At 39.2% G+C, this 17522-nt stretch overlaps 1 protein-coding gene across 11 annotated transcripts in view; it reads left to right on the top strand.

Moving 5' to 3' along the window:
- MAP7D2 (MAP7 domain containing 2) overlaps positions 1-17522 on the top strand; it is a 67235-nt gene that overhangs the window by 471 nt on the left and 49242 nt on the right. The gene's annotated exons all lie outside the window — the stretch shown is intronic.

Below are 17522 nucleotides of genomic sequence, written 5' to 3'. Positions count from 1 at the left end.
GCGGTAGATGCCCCCGTTGGGGGTATTATCAGGAGGCTCGGTGTGTGGCGGTAGATGCCCCCGTTGGGGGTATTATCAGGAGGCTCGGTGTGTGGTGGTAGATGACCCCGTTGGGGGTATTATCAGGAGGCTCGGTGTGTGGCGGTAGATGACCCCGTTGGGGGTATTATCAGGAGGCTCGGTGTGTGGTGGTAGATGCCCCCGTTGGGGGTATTATCAGGAGGCTCAGTGTGTGGTGGTAGATGACCCCGTTGGGGGTATTATCAGGAGGCTCAGTGTGTGGTGGTAGATGACCCCGTTGGGGGTATTATCAGGAGGCTCAGTGTGTGGCGGTAGATGACCCCGTTGGGGGTATTATCAGGAGGCTCAGTGTGTGGTGGTAGATGACCCCGTTGGGGGTATTATCAGGAGGCTCAGTGTGTGGTGGTAGATGCCCCCGTTGGGGGTATTATCAGGAGGCTCAGTGTGTGGCGGTAGATGCCCCCGTTGGGGGTATTATCAGGAGGCTCCATGTAATGATGTGAGCAAAGTGCAGGTAATAAATCCTCCCATAGCCCTCTATTAATGATCTGCCTCCAGTAATGTGTGCTGATCTGATTGCTGTATAGTGACCCATTGCTGCTATTCTGCACTGATCTGTATTCCTCACACCTATTGGGGGTCAGTTTATAAAGCGGTGAATGTGACCTTTGCTGCTGGTGGGTTACTGATCACGCTCTTTTAAAATGCATGCACCTGGAAGATGAATGAATTCACCTGCAGTGAATGTTAGCTGCTGTTTCTAAATGATAATTATTTCTGCATGTAGGACGCTTTTCTTTGGCATGTCCCCATCATTACGCCAGGAGCTGCCACATGTCTTTGATTTGAGGCTGCTGTGATATGTGCTGGACTGGACAGACCTGTCCTAGCTGCTTCATGTTTTACAATCCAGCCAGACTCCATCATCACAGCTTTCCTTGCTATTTGCCTTCCAGCATTTCACTATTTTCTATGCCATGTGCATTTCTCTTGTAATATATTCAGCTGTACCCTTCTTCATCGGGAATGGGCAAGCAATGTCCTTGTCTTCTCCTCTAGGACAAGGCCATGTTGATTAAATGCAGCTATGGTAAATCCTAGCTTGGCCATAGAAAGCCTTGTAGGTGTTATGACAGCATTATGCCGGCTGTGACGGGAAGAGATTGCATTGCACGGAATCCCTGCTTCATGGAGCATTGCAGCCATGCACAACAGTGATGGGATTTGCTGGTCACGTGACCCAGCGTCAGTATCATGACCGCGTGTAACATCAAACACATTACAGCCAATATAATATTTATATGAGGGCTTTATGCGCCATGCATCAAGCATCGTTTATATTTGCTATAAAGAGATTTAATTTCCATATTTTCAGCAGGGTTTATTCTTTGACAATATAAATGTGGTCTATGACACCCTTTCTTAACCTTTTTTTAACGTGCAAGAACCATCTTTGGCTCTCGCGGAACCGGTGCTAATAACTACAGCTCTATTCTTCTAGTACATTAGTGTGATGATCTGTAGGAAGTATGCTCCATATGAAGATAATCAGTGTCTATGGTTACTTATCTGAGTGGTGGAATGGTGGAGGAACCTCTAGCATCTTCTGTAGGACCTCTAGAGATCCACACGACACAGGCTGCTGTATGGTGACGTACCTTGACACGGACAGAATGGATACACTTCCCATGTAATGGATAAAACTCCAAGAACATTCAGCTGGCATATGAGAGTTTAGGTTTCTGTATCATATTATTATTTCTATGTCTTGTGTTGGTGTTTCTCAGCCAGGCTCTGTGGATTCCTAGGGTTCCTCCAGAGGTTGCAAGGGGTTCCTTGAGCAATCATCAATTTGTGCCGCTTAGGTCAGTTTGACACCAATGATCTTTTTGGCTACCTGTAAGGGTGACATTCTTCCCACTGGCCATCACACTAATGTACTATGAGATGTGTATATAGTAATTATAGAAGGGGTTCTCTGAAGACCTGAAAGTTATTTCAAGGGTCCCCACCTTGAAAGTTAAAAATGTTGAGAGGCTGTCTTAGACACACCCTAGATGTTCTACATGCATGTGGTTTCTGCTTTATTAAAGGTGAATTCCAGGTACAACTTTTGTATTGTCAAGAATGGTTAGTGGCTCTATCAATTTTTGAAAAAGTGCCTGTCCCACTACTGAGAATGATGATAGGGCAGAAGACGGCAATACAAACATTTTGAGTAAATATATATTTGCTGTTACCGTAAATAAAAAGTATTCATTGTATTCTACTATATGTATGTCATTTGTTTCTGATCACAGAAATAAAGATTCTGGTACTATTTACAAATGCTTTTTTTATAACACAAAAATAAACATGCAAAACAAATGGAAATGGGAAAAGAATGGTCTCTAAAAATTAAGAAATACATTTGCAGGAACCTGTTCTTTGGCAGCAGTGTTTCATATCAGCAGCTGGAATAACTTCAATATTTACACAGCAAATCGCTGCTGTCACGTTGACAGCTGTAAATTGCTGGCACAGACAGAGCAGGAGTGGCAGCAGGAAAAAGTAACAGAGGGGTACGCACACCTTGTGTACTATGAAGTATTCTTGGTTATGGTTATAGCCAGATGTCCACAATTGTGTGTTTTTTTTTGTTTTTGTTTTTTATCTGTGTTGCTGTTGACAGGAAGTGAGGGCAAACCTCTGTAATAGGGTCCTGTATAGCTGCAAATTACAAGACAGGTTCAAACCCTTCCCAACATTATCAAATACGAAGACAAACATTTAACCAGGACATAGAGTTGAAGTGTACTTAAGTATCAGATTCTGAACAGGAATATACCTAGACCTGAAATATTTGTAGCAGACTTGTCTGATGAAGCTGAGATTATTTAATTGTTTTGATGGCAGGAAATTATCATTGTTTTAAGTCTATACAACTGGCAGACCCCATCCTTGTGTCAACACAGGTTTCAATAAATCTTTGAATCTGAGTGTCTGACAACGGTAAAAACCTGAAATACAATAAAACCATCCTACATCCAAATGTTTTTTTGTTTTTTTTACTTTAAATTGCCTTTTCATATTGGCCCACTTACATCGGTGGTCAGTGACAGAACAGTGTACAGTCTCTTTCGGCTGCCAAATCAATTCACCAGAACTGTAGTTTAATGCAGCAAGAGATGGTGATTGTACAGTGCTGCTGCAGCCGTGGGTATCTTAACATATTTCTGCCAGCTGATGCCCATACCTGTGTTACTTAATGTACTGGTTTGGGCAACTGCAACACTCTTTAATGCAAACATTTCAGCTGTGTTCATCCACAACAGCACTATAAAGTGTCAATAAACTAGTGAATGGGGAAGTAATCAAACCGGCATACTTATTCAGCAGCAACTTTTGTTTGTGTATTTTTCTTTTTTTTGGTACATTTTGGATAGCGGTAGATTGGGTTTAGGTCAGTGTCAGGTTTTATCTACAATCACCTTCTCTGACTGGGAGGACATCTGTCTGCTGCAGACAGAAACAATTATTTCCTCAGTCACTCCTACTGTAATAATGCAATTTTGTAGTCCTAAGGTAAGAGACAGACACACGCCACTGAAATATCTAAAGAATGTGAACCCTGGAAGTCTTGCACCGTCAGTAAGAAATATTACCTTACATCTTTTTAAGGAAGCAATAAATACCTGAAAACGTTGCTTGGACATAATTAGTAGTAGAGTTTATATTAGTAGTATTTATGTAATGGGGGGGGGGGTCCAGAAGTTGCTTGGAAGACCCTCCAACCCCACCCTCAGCAAACTTGTCCAACAGGTAAAAATAGTTTTCACTGGAATAGTAGGTGAAGCAGCAATTTTCTGATGGGGACACACGTTCCAGTTACATCTTTCTAAGATGACTTTATTTTACATTTCTTTTGTATCTTTAGGATAAAAAAGAACCCCAAAACTGACAGAATTTTTTACATGAACCATTTTGTCTGTTTGCGCCCATTTTCTCTGATGAGTATCTAACAATAGTGCTCATACTAGCTTCTCTCTGCCTGTTCTGCCCATTAGATTTGTTCATGCCACCATCTTTACTTCTCTACTCATCATCCACCTGCATTAACATTAACCTTATAGGTCTGTGATCCATATGTTTTGTAGCTGTAATGGATGTATACCTACAATATGTAATAGATGAAACGGTTTGCTGATAGAACTGATTGAGGCACGTTGCAGTAGTATACATTTATAACCCAAAACTCCTCTAAAATGGACCCAACTCATTCTTTTCCAAAGCAATGCACTTTGGTGTACAGTTATGTTTCTTGGTGTGCCATTTAAAGTGTCATTGCACATAATCTGAATAAAGACCTCAATGTGAGTGGTCTGCAGACTGGGAACCTTAGTAGGGGTAGTGCTTGGTTTATTTTGTTTTCTTACAGTACATTGTCAGATTGCATGCCAGTTAGCACAGCCGTTATACCAGTAATGCAGCCACACATTACAGATTACTGTACTATGGAGCTAATGGACTTTTTGCTAGCATTGTTAATAAGGATATCGATGTGCCGGTCTTCTGCCTATTACCGGCAAAGATAATGTCTAAGGATTGCTACTTATTAATATGTAAGCATTCATTTAAAAAGGACTTGGCAGCAGACATAAAACAAGCTTACAGCGTTTAGTATATTTCTGTTTTCTTTCTGTCTTTGTGTCCTTTTCAGTATTTTTTTTTTTTTTTTAATACTAAAATTCCACTTTAAAACTGTGGCTAGGCAGGGACATTTTTTGTAAATGCCCCTTCTCTTTTGCCAAACTCAGTGCGTGAGGTAACCATTACTGCTAGTGTTTACTTCTCCCTCATAGCACTTCCTTATATTTATGATCCGATCTGAAAGAAAATTGGGGATACACTTTTGCAGAAAAACAGCAGTTAGGATATAAAATAATTACTGAAGTGTGCAGTAAAGTGAACCAATGTTCATTGCACACATTTATTTATTCTTTCATAATTCTCAGCGGGACTGGATACAGTGTTTCCATAGTGCAGCCTTTCCTAACCAAAGTTCACTGGAACCCTGGGCTTCCTCCACAGTTTGTTTAGATACATAAGTAATGAGTAAGTTCTGATTCTCAAATAAGTGACAACTTTTACCAAAATACTTTTTAGTTTCTTGTAAATGGTGCACTCACTTGACCACCAATGTAAGGAGCATCCTGACCACTGACCAGTAGAGTAATGTGGCCATTCTCTTACTAATTCTCTCAATGACCTCCAATATAAAGGATCATTCAACCATTGAATGCCAACCCCATAGTGTCCTTCTCTAATGACCATGAAAATAAGCTTTGGGTGTCAGATATGTTGTAGTACTATATGTTAAAACTTGCTTATGCTGTAGTATCTTGAGCTATAGAAATAGTAAATATTATTCGGGGTTCCCTGGGACCTTAAAGTTATCTCAAGGGTGGGGGCAGCATGGTGGCTCAGTGGTTAGCACTCTTGTCTTTGCAGTGCTAGGTCCCAGGTTCGAATCTCAGCCAGGGCAGTATTTGCATGGCATTTGCAGGTCCTCTACATGTTTTTGTGGGTTTTCTCCCATGTCCCAAAAACGTGCAGTTGGGTTAATTGGCTTCCTCCCAAAATTGTTCTTAGACTGTGATAATGACATGACTATGGTAGGGACATTAGATTGTGAGCTCCTTTAAGGGGCAGTTAGTGAAATGACTATGGACTTTGTAAAGCGTTGCGTTATATGTTGGCGCCATATGAATATTGTGGTATAATAATAATAAAAGGTTCCTTCATGTTAGAAAGGCTAGCCTATTATTGAGACCTATGGATGCTAATATAGATTATTTGTACATCTGGGGGGACTCTAAAAGTGACAACTCACTACCTAACGTCCCAGGTGTGTACAGGACCAACTGCTAATAAACCAACTTGGCTTTTCTATAATTCTTATCTGTAATATGTAATGTGGGAATCTTGGTTCTGCAGTTTACAAGTAGAATAAAGCCCTATACACACTTCAGGTTATTGTTACTGTAAACGATCTTGGTTGTTTCCAGTAATGGATGAATGAACGAGAACTGTATATGCAGCACTATTCTGATCCACGTAAGAGGTGAAGGACAAGCAAGTGGTATCTATTTGTGCTGTCCTTTATAGGAGTGCATGGTGGTGCATCAGATGTTCATCAATCACGCATTGTGAGAATGTAGAGAGAACATTGTGCATGTATTGGAGTTTCACTTGACTGTTCTTCTCAGACGAGACACATGTGTAACGTGTGTATATATAGCTTGAGTCGTCCAACTTGTGGGTGGAATAGTCCTTTCATAGGTCTGGCTTGTAAAATTAAGCTTAAAGTGTGATCCTCCTTTTGTCTTAGTGAATTGAAGTAAGCATTTTGTTATGTATGACCCAATGTTTAAATCCAAAATGAAATACATCCCCCCTTAGCAGACTACATTGTGGTCTTACACCATACGTGCATGCATGTCTCTTCTCCATCACATGGCTGACCAGCATATGGCCGGTGGAGCCTCAGAAGCCACTGTCATTCACCTGGGTGGCTCAGAAGACCTAAAACAGGTGCTCCTGTTTATGGAGCAGCTCAGGTAGTGTTGTCATGCTGGGACAGGAAGATACGGAGCTGGCAGGATAACAAGGTGGAAATGAGGCCATAGGGATATGTGGAGAGTAAACAAAAGTTAGGATTTTTTGCTTTCCATGCACTTAAAGCTATGTTTTAGTCCAGCATGCAGAAGTGGGAATTAGTTGTCAGTGTAAGCAGCAGTTATCCGGGATCTATGAATCAGCGTGTTCATGGATCTGAGCTTTACCAATTGTATAATAAAGGCATGTATTATTTAATATCCCTGTGCTTCCCATAGTTTGTACTGTTTGCTTAGCTGACTGCTGGTTCTCTCCCTTATTCTCAATATTTATCTTGGCCAGAGAATATTTCAGCAAACCTAATTGTTCTGTTACCTATCGATCTGCTTTCAGTCGGCTCCAGATCTTATATGGGATATAACCAGCAACATCAATATATTGACTTTCTATACCAAAGTCAATGGGGTGCTAATAATACCCTATAGATGTCCTTTTCATTTAGTGATATATCCATATGAAGCCAGGTGTAGGGATTAGCCTTTTCGAAGAGATGACTGGTTGGCTTTTATTGCAATGCCTTATCTGATTACAATTTAATGATAATCTGACCACAGAGAAGAACTGATTACTCAACTGATAATAGCTCTACACCTAATGCCAAGTTTTAGGACTCAAGTCCACCCATATCCAGACTATTTTAATAATTTACAAATACTTAAAAAACCCTCGATGAGCTTAAATAAACCTTTACTGACTTCTCTAGCTACATGCACTCTGGAGTAGTTCATCCTTAAAGTGGAACTAAAATTCCACTTTAAAACTGTGGCTAGGCAGGGCTTTATTGCAGAATAGGACAGGTGATGTTTCCCCATGCAATAAGCATTCCTACCTTCCTGATCGCTCTCTTCATCCATCAAAATTGCTGAGCTGTGCTAGCGTCTTTCCAACCAAGCCAATGGGTAAAGATAGAAACAAGGAAGAGAAAAAGGAAGAAGATGGCTGTTTGTGTGATGAAACCGAGACGGGTGAGTATAATGGGGTTTGTTTCTGCTTTAATGTTGCTGCGGGATCACAAACATTGTCCAAATCTTTGTTACTTAAATTGACCCATTTTAGCTTCACGGATCCCTTGTTCTGTGCTTTAAATAAGGATCAAACGCTTGAAGTCTGCTGAATCATGGCTGGAAGGGTAAAGCAAGTTGAGGGCTTTAGTATTTTTGAGCTTGGAAGAGTGGGAAAGGGACAGAAACTCCTTTCAGGTTATTTTTGTGTTACTTGTGTTCACTTCCTGTTTTGATGATGCAACAGGAAATGACTTGGAATCTCTTATAAATAAATGCTCTTTTGGAAAGGACTGACATCCCATTGGATAATTTTCCCTTAATGCTTGTTCTACTACTTTTATTCTTGTTTACAATAATCACCAGGAGATAAAGGTTGAATCCCACAAGTAGGACAATTTCCTAATCTGTTCTAAAATAAAATGTTGCCTTACATATACTGTAGTTTATTTTCCTCCACAATGCCTGCAGTTCATAGGTTAGTACCGATGGACTTTAAAGCTTTTTATTGTGCAATATTGTTTTGTGTCTTCTTGTTAAGAATATATCAGTATTTGAACACCAGAACGTGGTCACAAGGCTGTTTTTGGGTAGCACACAATACAGTAGCCACCACCCGCCTACAACTTCTTCCCACCCAGCTTTAAAAAAATTTCTGGGGAAAATACTGAAATTTATATCAATTACATGGTGGTGAGATTTTCATCTTTCTGACACCTTTACATAAAACTTTGAACTCGATGGTAAGCCTAATGTTTGGGGTGAACTTAGACCAACAGGTGCTGTCATGAGTTGCTGTCTCCTGTTCTGGTCACTTTGTGTTTGAGATTTTTTTTATCACATTCATAAAAATATAATCAGAAGGTGACCAAGAGATGGCTACTCATGACAGCACCTGACATCATGAGTTCATTCAACAGTGCAAAGTAAACCCTAACACCTTGAAGCCAGACCAGAATATGGAAATAAATTCTTTCGGTGTTCAAAGAGAAGAAATACTGTTTCAGATATACATTGGAAAATACCTAGTGTCTGCCCAATGGTCTGTGTTTGAGGGTCACACTCTTGCCGCATGTAGGAAACTCTAGCAGCAAAATTGAATACAGAAATCAATGAAACTGGCTGAAGGAAGCCACAAGCGTACTTCTAGATGGAGGTCATGGTCATATGGTCATATGTCTCCCCAACAGCAGTCAGAGTAAAGACAATTTTTGGCTGGATCAGGCATTAAATGGATTTTGGATAATTATTGTTGATTTATTGTTAGGGCAACAAGAGTAGGGAGAGTTTTGAAATGAGAAGAGAAAAACATGGATTTTTGGTCACCTTGTAGCAGCAGAATCTCAGTCTCTTCCTAGCTATAGAAAAACTCAATGTGTGGTTAAACTTTTTTAGATACGAAAAAGGGAATTTTTCACAATATTCAGGAAAAAACACAACTCCTTGCATCTTCTTTGCAGACTATCAAAAAAAAAAAAAAATCAATACACACAAAATGATTAAATAAACCAGTGTTTATGAACGGGTTTCCTCCAGAAGTTGCTTGGGGTTCGCAACTTGTGCCTCTGAGGTTAGCCAAAAAGATCATTGGTGTCACTTACACTATCTGCAAGGGTGACATTCTTCCCACTGGCCAGCAATGTAGGAGGCATTCTTCACACTGACCGCTACATTAATGTACAGTGAGCTGCGGATATAGTAACTATAGAAAGGTTTACCTCAGGGCCTAAAAGTTATGTTTTAAGTAAACCTCAAAGGTTTGATGCAAAATAATACTTTTTTAGTTAGTTCCTTAGTCAGCTGAGGAAAAAAGGACTGAATGGGGGCACATTCCCCCAAACCGGGTACAGATGGAAGCTAAAGAGTTTAACCTATACCTCCCAAGACATTTTGCAGCATACATTCTATGCACTGCCCCTTTTGGGTTTGATTGGTAAATGTGTTTTTATCCATAGTGACTGTTCTTTCTGTGTAAGGTAAATAGATCAAATAACATGGGGCTATCAGCAGAGAGAAAGCGTATGGATTGCATGCACATCATAGTGACAGACCAAGGTCAATGCTTTGTGCAGATTCTGTCAATACATTTGAAAGAGGTGGGGGTGTCATAGATCCACATGATTGTGTAAGTGGCCGTGCTTTACCTTGTAAATAAAACTTTTATAGCCTTAATGCTATGTGTATGAAATCATATCCTCCTAGGTCTTTTAACAAAAAGATATGTACTCTCCGTTCTAGCTGGCTTTATTTGTCTATAGTATGTAATCCTTCTTAACCTGTACAATCTCCTAGCTGGCTGGAATTAGCTGGTTACAATCTATGTTCGCTGCCAGACAGAATACCTGGACAGGTTTTGCTATATATCTTGCTATAGGATACACTGATTTATGATAGTGCTGGTAAAATTGTGTGTAATCATAAATTAATTGATCTGCAAAATTTTCAGCAAAAACATAGAATGTCATTGAGGTATTAGTGTACTTTATACTGTTTTTGAGGGATGTATTATGATTTTAGTTATAAAGGACTAGTACAGGAGTTTAATTCATCAACTGTTCATTATTACAATAATATAAAAGATATGTATTCTGGTGTATATTAGGATAAATTATTATTTTTATTAGGATTTATATAGCGCCAACATATTACACAGCGCTGTACATTAAATAGGGGTTGCAAATAACAGACTAATAAAGACAGTGACACAGGAGGAGAGGACCCTGCCCCGAAGAGCTTACAAATTATCCACTGTACACTTTAAAAAATACAGAACAATCTCCGGATTATGACTGCAGTCTGGAGTGTGTCACTGTGCTATGAGACAGCAGCAGCACTGAGAAACTACTAAAAGGGATGACAAAAGCAGCCAGGTGCTTTCATCAGATAAGAGGCTCAAGTATTTCCCTCAATACAGAACAGACCCCTCCTCGTAGAGACTGGATTTCTGCTGGAAAATGTTTTCTTCTAGTTGTTAGGGTTCTTGAAGACCTGTCCAATGAATTTGGCTGCATATGATGACTTCTAGATTTCTATCAAATAAACCTCCTGTATAAAATGCCATTGTTAATTAGATTCAGAAATGTCACAAAGGGTATAATGATTTGTCTTCCAACAAGGCTATTTTACATATAACAGGTGCTTTGGATATATTTAGTGCAATGTGCAAGTCACCAAATGGCTGTATAGATAATTTGCTCAAATGAGTTTGTAAACTACATAAGTAGTGAGTTATTGTGCTTATAAAAGTGATGTATCATGTGTTTTATTCTGCTTCCAATGAATCCTCACATACTTCTTCTATGTGTGTTTGAAATTTAAAGAGCTGGTCATTGGGTCAGTTTCAACGACCTTCTAATAAAACTGATGTGTATACAATGTATTCATATACCTATTGATATACCTATAAAGCCTGAATACTTTAAATTCCATTTATATGTATACTTGTGGTGTTTTATAGGTGTGAATGGCTTGGATATAGAACATCACAGGAATGTATGCCTTACATATACTACATAACATTTCTTGGTAATTATAGGTGTTTTATGTGGGGAAGCCAGGATTGATAAATAATAAACTTTAGGCTCTCTGTTGCTCTCATCGAAAACTTTGTAAACTTGAACTGCAATAAATTTTATATATAGGCAACACCTTTCAATTTGAATAGCATCGGGAGAAAGAGTTTAATTTTATTGCTGTCTATGTACCTGCTGTGGAAATATATCCTTGTTATTTATCTCATCAATGGTGACAGTGGGAGAAATACACAGAATTGGTGTCATTGGAACATACCTGTGTCCTATGCATGTTCCATTACTTCCCATTACTATAACGTAATACCATGCATAGTTTAAATAGTCTTTTCAAACCAAACTTTTATAGTATTGGATAAAGTAGAGACATTTTTTAATTTCTTTTATTGTGCTGTTGCTCTGTGTCCTTATTTAGGGATGGTGACTAAATCACTTAAGGGGACTGAGCAGGGCCCTGAAATTTTGGTATTTTCGCATATTGAGTCTGATTTATCAAAGGTCTCCAAGACTGGAGAAGATCATGGGTGAGCCTGGATGATCCAGTAAGCCTGAAATGAATCTGGTCCAGGATTGGAAAACATAGGCCAACTAATAGCAAATTAAATTTAATTAATTAAAAAGAAATCAATTACAGTTTTGCTGGGTCCCCCAGGTTCACCATGATGTGTTTGCAATAAACCACCATTAGGAAATGTGCAGCTTATCCAAGATTTGAAATTGCCTTGTCATCTATATAAAGGGGCAGTTCAGAAAGGAAAAGGAACTCCCCTGAATAGAATACATACAGTAATCAAAATATTTTTTCTGGTAGAATTGCTCAGGGAAGAAACCTCCCAGTTGTTTATTACTGCATGTGTAATAAACTGTAGATAGTACCTGTGCCTACTTTGCATTCCATTACCCACTGCCCCTATGCAGCCAGTGACTCCCCCACTCTGTCTGCATGTCGACTCTGGTGACTCTTGTTTTTTGTTGGGGACCCGTGACCTGGCAGTTGGGTATAATCTGCTGAAGCATTCCAAGGTGGATACCCATATTATGAATTGCCTATACCATACCAAAAAGTTGGAACCCTGCACTATTTGAGTTTGAACTGAATTGTGACTTATAATAATTACCTTCTACTTGGTTTATCACCATACCATACATCATTGTGCGTAAACTAAAAGATGGAGTTCAGTATTTAAACAACAAAAAATAGTTGCATTTTGTGAGTGACATACACAGTTTCCCCCGGAGCAATCAAGCTTGCTTCATTTTTTTGCTTTGATGCACAATTACTTATGAAGAGGAAAATTCCACAACCGGGCAACATTGACACTAGAGCTTTTCTAGCAGAGAAGACAAGACTGCCTGAAGCTAAATGTCAGTTCTGCCATTGGAAATTCCTATCATTTGGTAGAAACCTAGCTTTGCATTAGAAACCCTCCTAGGGTAATGTGTGTAAACAGAACTGCAATAGTTTAATAGCACTCTAATAGTAGAAATGTCAACTATACAACATTTATTATCAAGATTGAACCCTAGATAGACATAAAAGTCACAAATAATTCAGCTTTGTATTTAATATTATTCAGTATCTGGCAGTCCATACAGCAAAACTAAAGGAGTGGGATAGAGCCTAAAGTGCTCATTAACTATAGAGAGTTGAGCTCATTCTTCTGCATCTATGTTTACAGTCATGGGGTAGAGAGGGGAGTAAATGAGAAATTGCAGCAGGGAGAATCTGGTCCCTATTCTTGCTGGACCGGGCTATGTTGTGGGCAGAGCTATACAAATCATTTTGGCAGGTTAAAAACACTCACCAATATACATATATTTCATCTCTAAATGTAGGGCTTTCCTCTGGTGTTCGGCTTTAAAGTGAAACTAAAGGTTTTTTTTTTTTTTTTAATTGCAGAAGGGACATGTGATGTCCCTTATGCAATAAAATTCCCGTTCCTGCCTGTTTGCAAATGTTTGAATAAACTCCCCTCTCCTCACTCTGTAAGAGCTGGTATCTTCACTTAGTCCACTTCTGGTTTCAGGATCTATGGCTATCTTGATCGCACCAAATGCGTGCACACAGGAGTGCATTACGAGGGGGTGCTGAGAAGTTCCTGGCTTTGCCCCCGTTCAGATGAAATATTTCAGACCTCATATTTGCACGGTTACATACTAAGATATTAGGCTGTCATATGCCCCCACACTCATTTTTCTATTTCATCTAGAAGGGGGCAAAGCCAGGAACTTCTTAGCACTCCTTGTAATTCCCAGCACCCAGCTATGCCAGGATTGTACAGGGAGCTGCATGGATCAGATATACATTGAAGAGAAGATTGTCTGTTAGTAGGTAGGTTTGTGTTATTGCATCGGGGACATCGCCTGTCCCCTCTGCAATCGATAACTTGCCTGCTCACAATCTTTTTTTGATTTTTATTCATTTTATATTTTTTCAATTTAATTTTACCTTAAACCTACACCTGAGCGCAACCTATAACAATACCTTACAAGAACGTTAAGAAGAAGTAGTTAGACCAATAAGGGCTCAAAGTATCGGGATAGAAAAAGAAATATGCACAAGGAAAGTATTAAAAAACAAAAGAGCAGAAATAGGGGTCAGTGAATTTGATTGAACTGTAAGAAATAAGATAAAGGTAATGGGCTTTACATACATTATCTGCTTTACCAATGCAGAATTGTTCAGCTGGTAAATGAACATCGTCCAATGATTCCATATTATTTGAGAGGGATTGTAGTCACTCAGTTCAGACCTTTTGATCAGACTGTGTTCACTCATTCTTGGTCCTTTATACTTACTTTTAGTTCCCTAAAAGCCTTACATATGCTATTGTAGGAACATTTGTAACATTTCACTGACGTAGGAGCACATTTCCCTCTTTTATTGCCCTTGCCTGAGGCTTTATATCTTATTTTGGGTGAGCCTATTTGACAAACAAATTTTCAGCATTTTTTCTAACTATTGCTTGGGTAACTGATGGTAAATAAGTGATATACACAAAAAAAGACTCAAACCCCCCCCAGCATACTCACTCACGTAAGTCAGGTCATCAGTAGTGCTCCTGCCTGTTAGAATGAAGAATTCATACAGAGGATCCCCTCCAAGCGCCTCTTACAAGGGGATATACTATGGTGCTTGGGTTTGATGAAGGGGAGATTTTGGCTACCTGGTTGCCATGGGATTACTAACCCACATACCTGGAAGTAGAAAGTGGGAGAAGAGACCTGTGAAAGATGAAATTTAGAGTACAGCTGACTCCACTGTATCAATACTACTTCTAAGATTTGGACTGCAGAAAATGCAACTAGATTTCCCAGTATCCATGCCCTTCATCACACTTGGCTCATTCCTTACTATTCATGCCAACACTGATATCTGTACACCAGCAAACACAGGTGACTTCTCCATATCTTTTCACTGGTGACATCTGCGTCAGTGCACATACTTGTGACTCCATTGTATCCATGCCATTGGTAAGATCTACCCTCCACTTCTTAGTATTCATGGCACCGCTGAGACTTGAGCACATAGTGGACTCTCCAATATCCATTGCCACCACTGCTTTTACTGAGCACACCGTGCCAGTGTTGGGATCTGTCCCCCTGCAAATACAGCTGACTCTGCATCTATGCCACATCTGAAATCTGCATCCCATCACACAATGCTCATTTCCCTGTATCCAAGCTATTGATGAGGCCTGCACTCACATTTCACATACTGCTCATTACTGTGTTACTACCCACACTGATAGCATGATCTGCACCCCATCATACTGAACTCACTCTTTGGTAGCCATGCCACCACTGAGATCTGCAACGGAACAATTCTTCTTTATCTTTACCATGGGTGACCTTCATGTCAGTATTGTGCCTTGTAATATATGGAGGTCAGAGGGGGTCTCCTAGAAGTGTTTATTTCAGTGCAGGCTTCAGCAGAAGATTTCTCAGTATCACAAATAATCTAGGGTATGTATAAAACCATTAGCTAGGTTTTTTGCACTCATGTATAGACAGACATCTTAGTTGTAGTACTCAGTGATTAACATTTGTTATATTTCCTTGCATGGGTGGAGTACATCATTAAAAAAACCACCTACAGGATAAACATGACAAAATATATCCATGATTTAAAGCCAAGACTATTATCTGTATTTACCAAAGTTAATCTGATTAACATTTTTCTAATTTATCAGTTGTCAGGGGATAACAGAACTTGAATGAGCTTGCTTTGTGACTGTGAACTGGCTGTTCAGTCTGTTAAATACTCACTAGTATTAACATGTGCCTGGTAATGTTACTGTATAAGTAAACAAACCTGGTAGACATGAGCAGAGAATAATCTCCTCAATCCCACCACTTGTAATACCCATATAATATTCCATCTCGTTGTATGTTGAGCTGTATTACATTCTCTATATATCCCTACAGGAAATTTGGCGTATTCATGTGGACACTTACTATTGGCAGTCCAGTGGCATTTTCAGGATCCAAAAAAGGCATCTGCAGCGGTGATGTTTTTATCCAATGTCTGGGAGCCACGAAGAGGCAAAGTTGGCATGGCATATAGTCCAGTGCCTAGATAGATCCAGTGGTAGCGAGAAGGTTGGGAAAGGTTCTCTGCTGACTGATAAGGATTTGTCCTTACTCACACTGTAGTCTATGACATTACTACTTGGCTAAATCTTCCAGAAGTCTTTCTTTTGTAAAGTGGACAGTCACCACACTACTAGTCCAGAGATTTCTATTACAGCCTATGTTGTGTCTAGATGACCAAAGGCTTGTGTTCCCATCCCATAAATACCCATCACTTCTCTGTAAAAGGGTAAATCGATTACTGCATGTATAGTTTGCATTAGAATCTGTGTCTGTATTGTAAGATATGTGAGAATACTGTTCAGTTTACAGGACCAGAAAACATAGTTTAGTGGCTTGATGTGATATCTGGGTAAAAAACCAAATACTCTAGAGACCAGGGCACCTCTATAAGGTCTTACTTTAGTAAGCAGCAGTTACCGGCTGTCGTCGGATTGGTATGTTCCATGGTTTCTATTTAATTTCCAGCCTCTTAGATCTCCTAGCAGTGTTCAGCATTAAAGATTATCTCCATCACTTTAAAGTATAAGTCAATTAAAGGCATAAGATTTTAAAGCGCATCTTATCAGTTACTGAAATGGTTCAGTATGTCTGTGTGTAAGAAGCCTTACAGACCCATCAGCGGTCCCTGAGGCTTATTTTAGGGACTCTAATCTTTTTTTCATGTACTGTTTCCAGCATGGGTAATCAGCTCATTTGGCTTTACATACCATCTGTGTACAGATGATATTCTACTCTGCTCATTCCATGTCTTTTATTCTAAATATGTATGTGAATTCTAGCAAACTAGCAGCCGTGCTTGTGTAATCAGGGAAGCAGTACTTTAAAGCCAGGCAAGCTTCTATGCTGGAAGCTTGACTATTGTTGTCACATATGTTAAAGATGCAATTTCTGTCTTTACTTCTTATGAACTGACACAAACTTTTTTTTTTTTAAAGGTAAAAAGATAAACACACAGGCCCAATTCACACATGTTCAGTATCGCCCATTTGCATGCATTCTTACCTGCATAAAAACATTTGATGTAGAATGTATTGGTATGTCCGTCGATATGACCTGTGTATATAGGGCGTCCAGTGGATTGATCCTTGTAATGACAGTAACAGTGTGCTTTCATTTGTGTGGGTTTTGCATACTGATATTTAGCATATATCCAGTAAACTCTGAAAATCTTTGTGTCAGGAACCATTTTCAAGTAGTTTGAGTTACTGGTTGAAGGAATCAAAGCAAAAATAAACAGTTCATCTGCTTAGAACCTTTAAATGATATGTACCCCTTTTCTAAAATCTATAAACTTTACATGTGATTTTTTTTTTTATTTTTTTTTTTCAGTAGCCTTCAGTATTTTTCAATCTGAAGGTTTTATTAATCCCACTATAGAGCTCCTGGTATAGGGTGACAATGCTCTATACTCTCTCCTAATTGTCCTCTCCTGTGTTATCATTCCATGACATGGATTTCCTATGGAAAGTAGAAAAGATCATGTTAAACCAATTGTGCAGGCATGACCTGCTGTAGCAAAAATATAGGAGAAAATAGGACAACTTAGTATATAATTATTTTAATAAAGAATTAAAAAAAAAAATAGAGTATGCATACAGATATATAGTAGACACAGGCACACCAAGTGGGTGACCAATCCAATAACGCCTCTACTACTGTGACTCTGACTCAGCTCCAGTAGGAAAATCTTGCCTGGTAAGTCCAATTACTATTTCTG

Source organism: Pyxicephalus adspersus, chromosome 1 (assembly GCF_032062135.1).
Source record: "Pyxicephalus adspersus chromosome 1, UCB_Pads_2.0, whole genome shotgun sequence".
NCBI lineage: Eukaryota > Metazoa > Chordata > Amphibia > Anura > Pyxicephalidae > Pyxicephalus > Pyxicephalus adspersus.
Note: the sequence above shows the minus strand (reverse complement) of the source record. Positions and strands in the feature narration are given on the sequence as shown.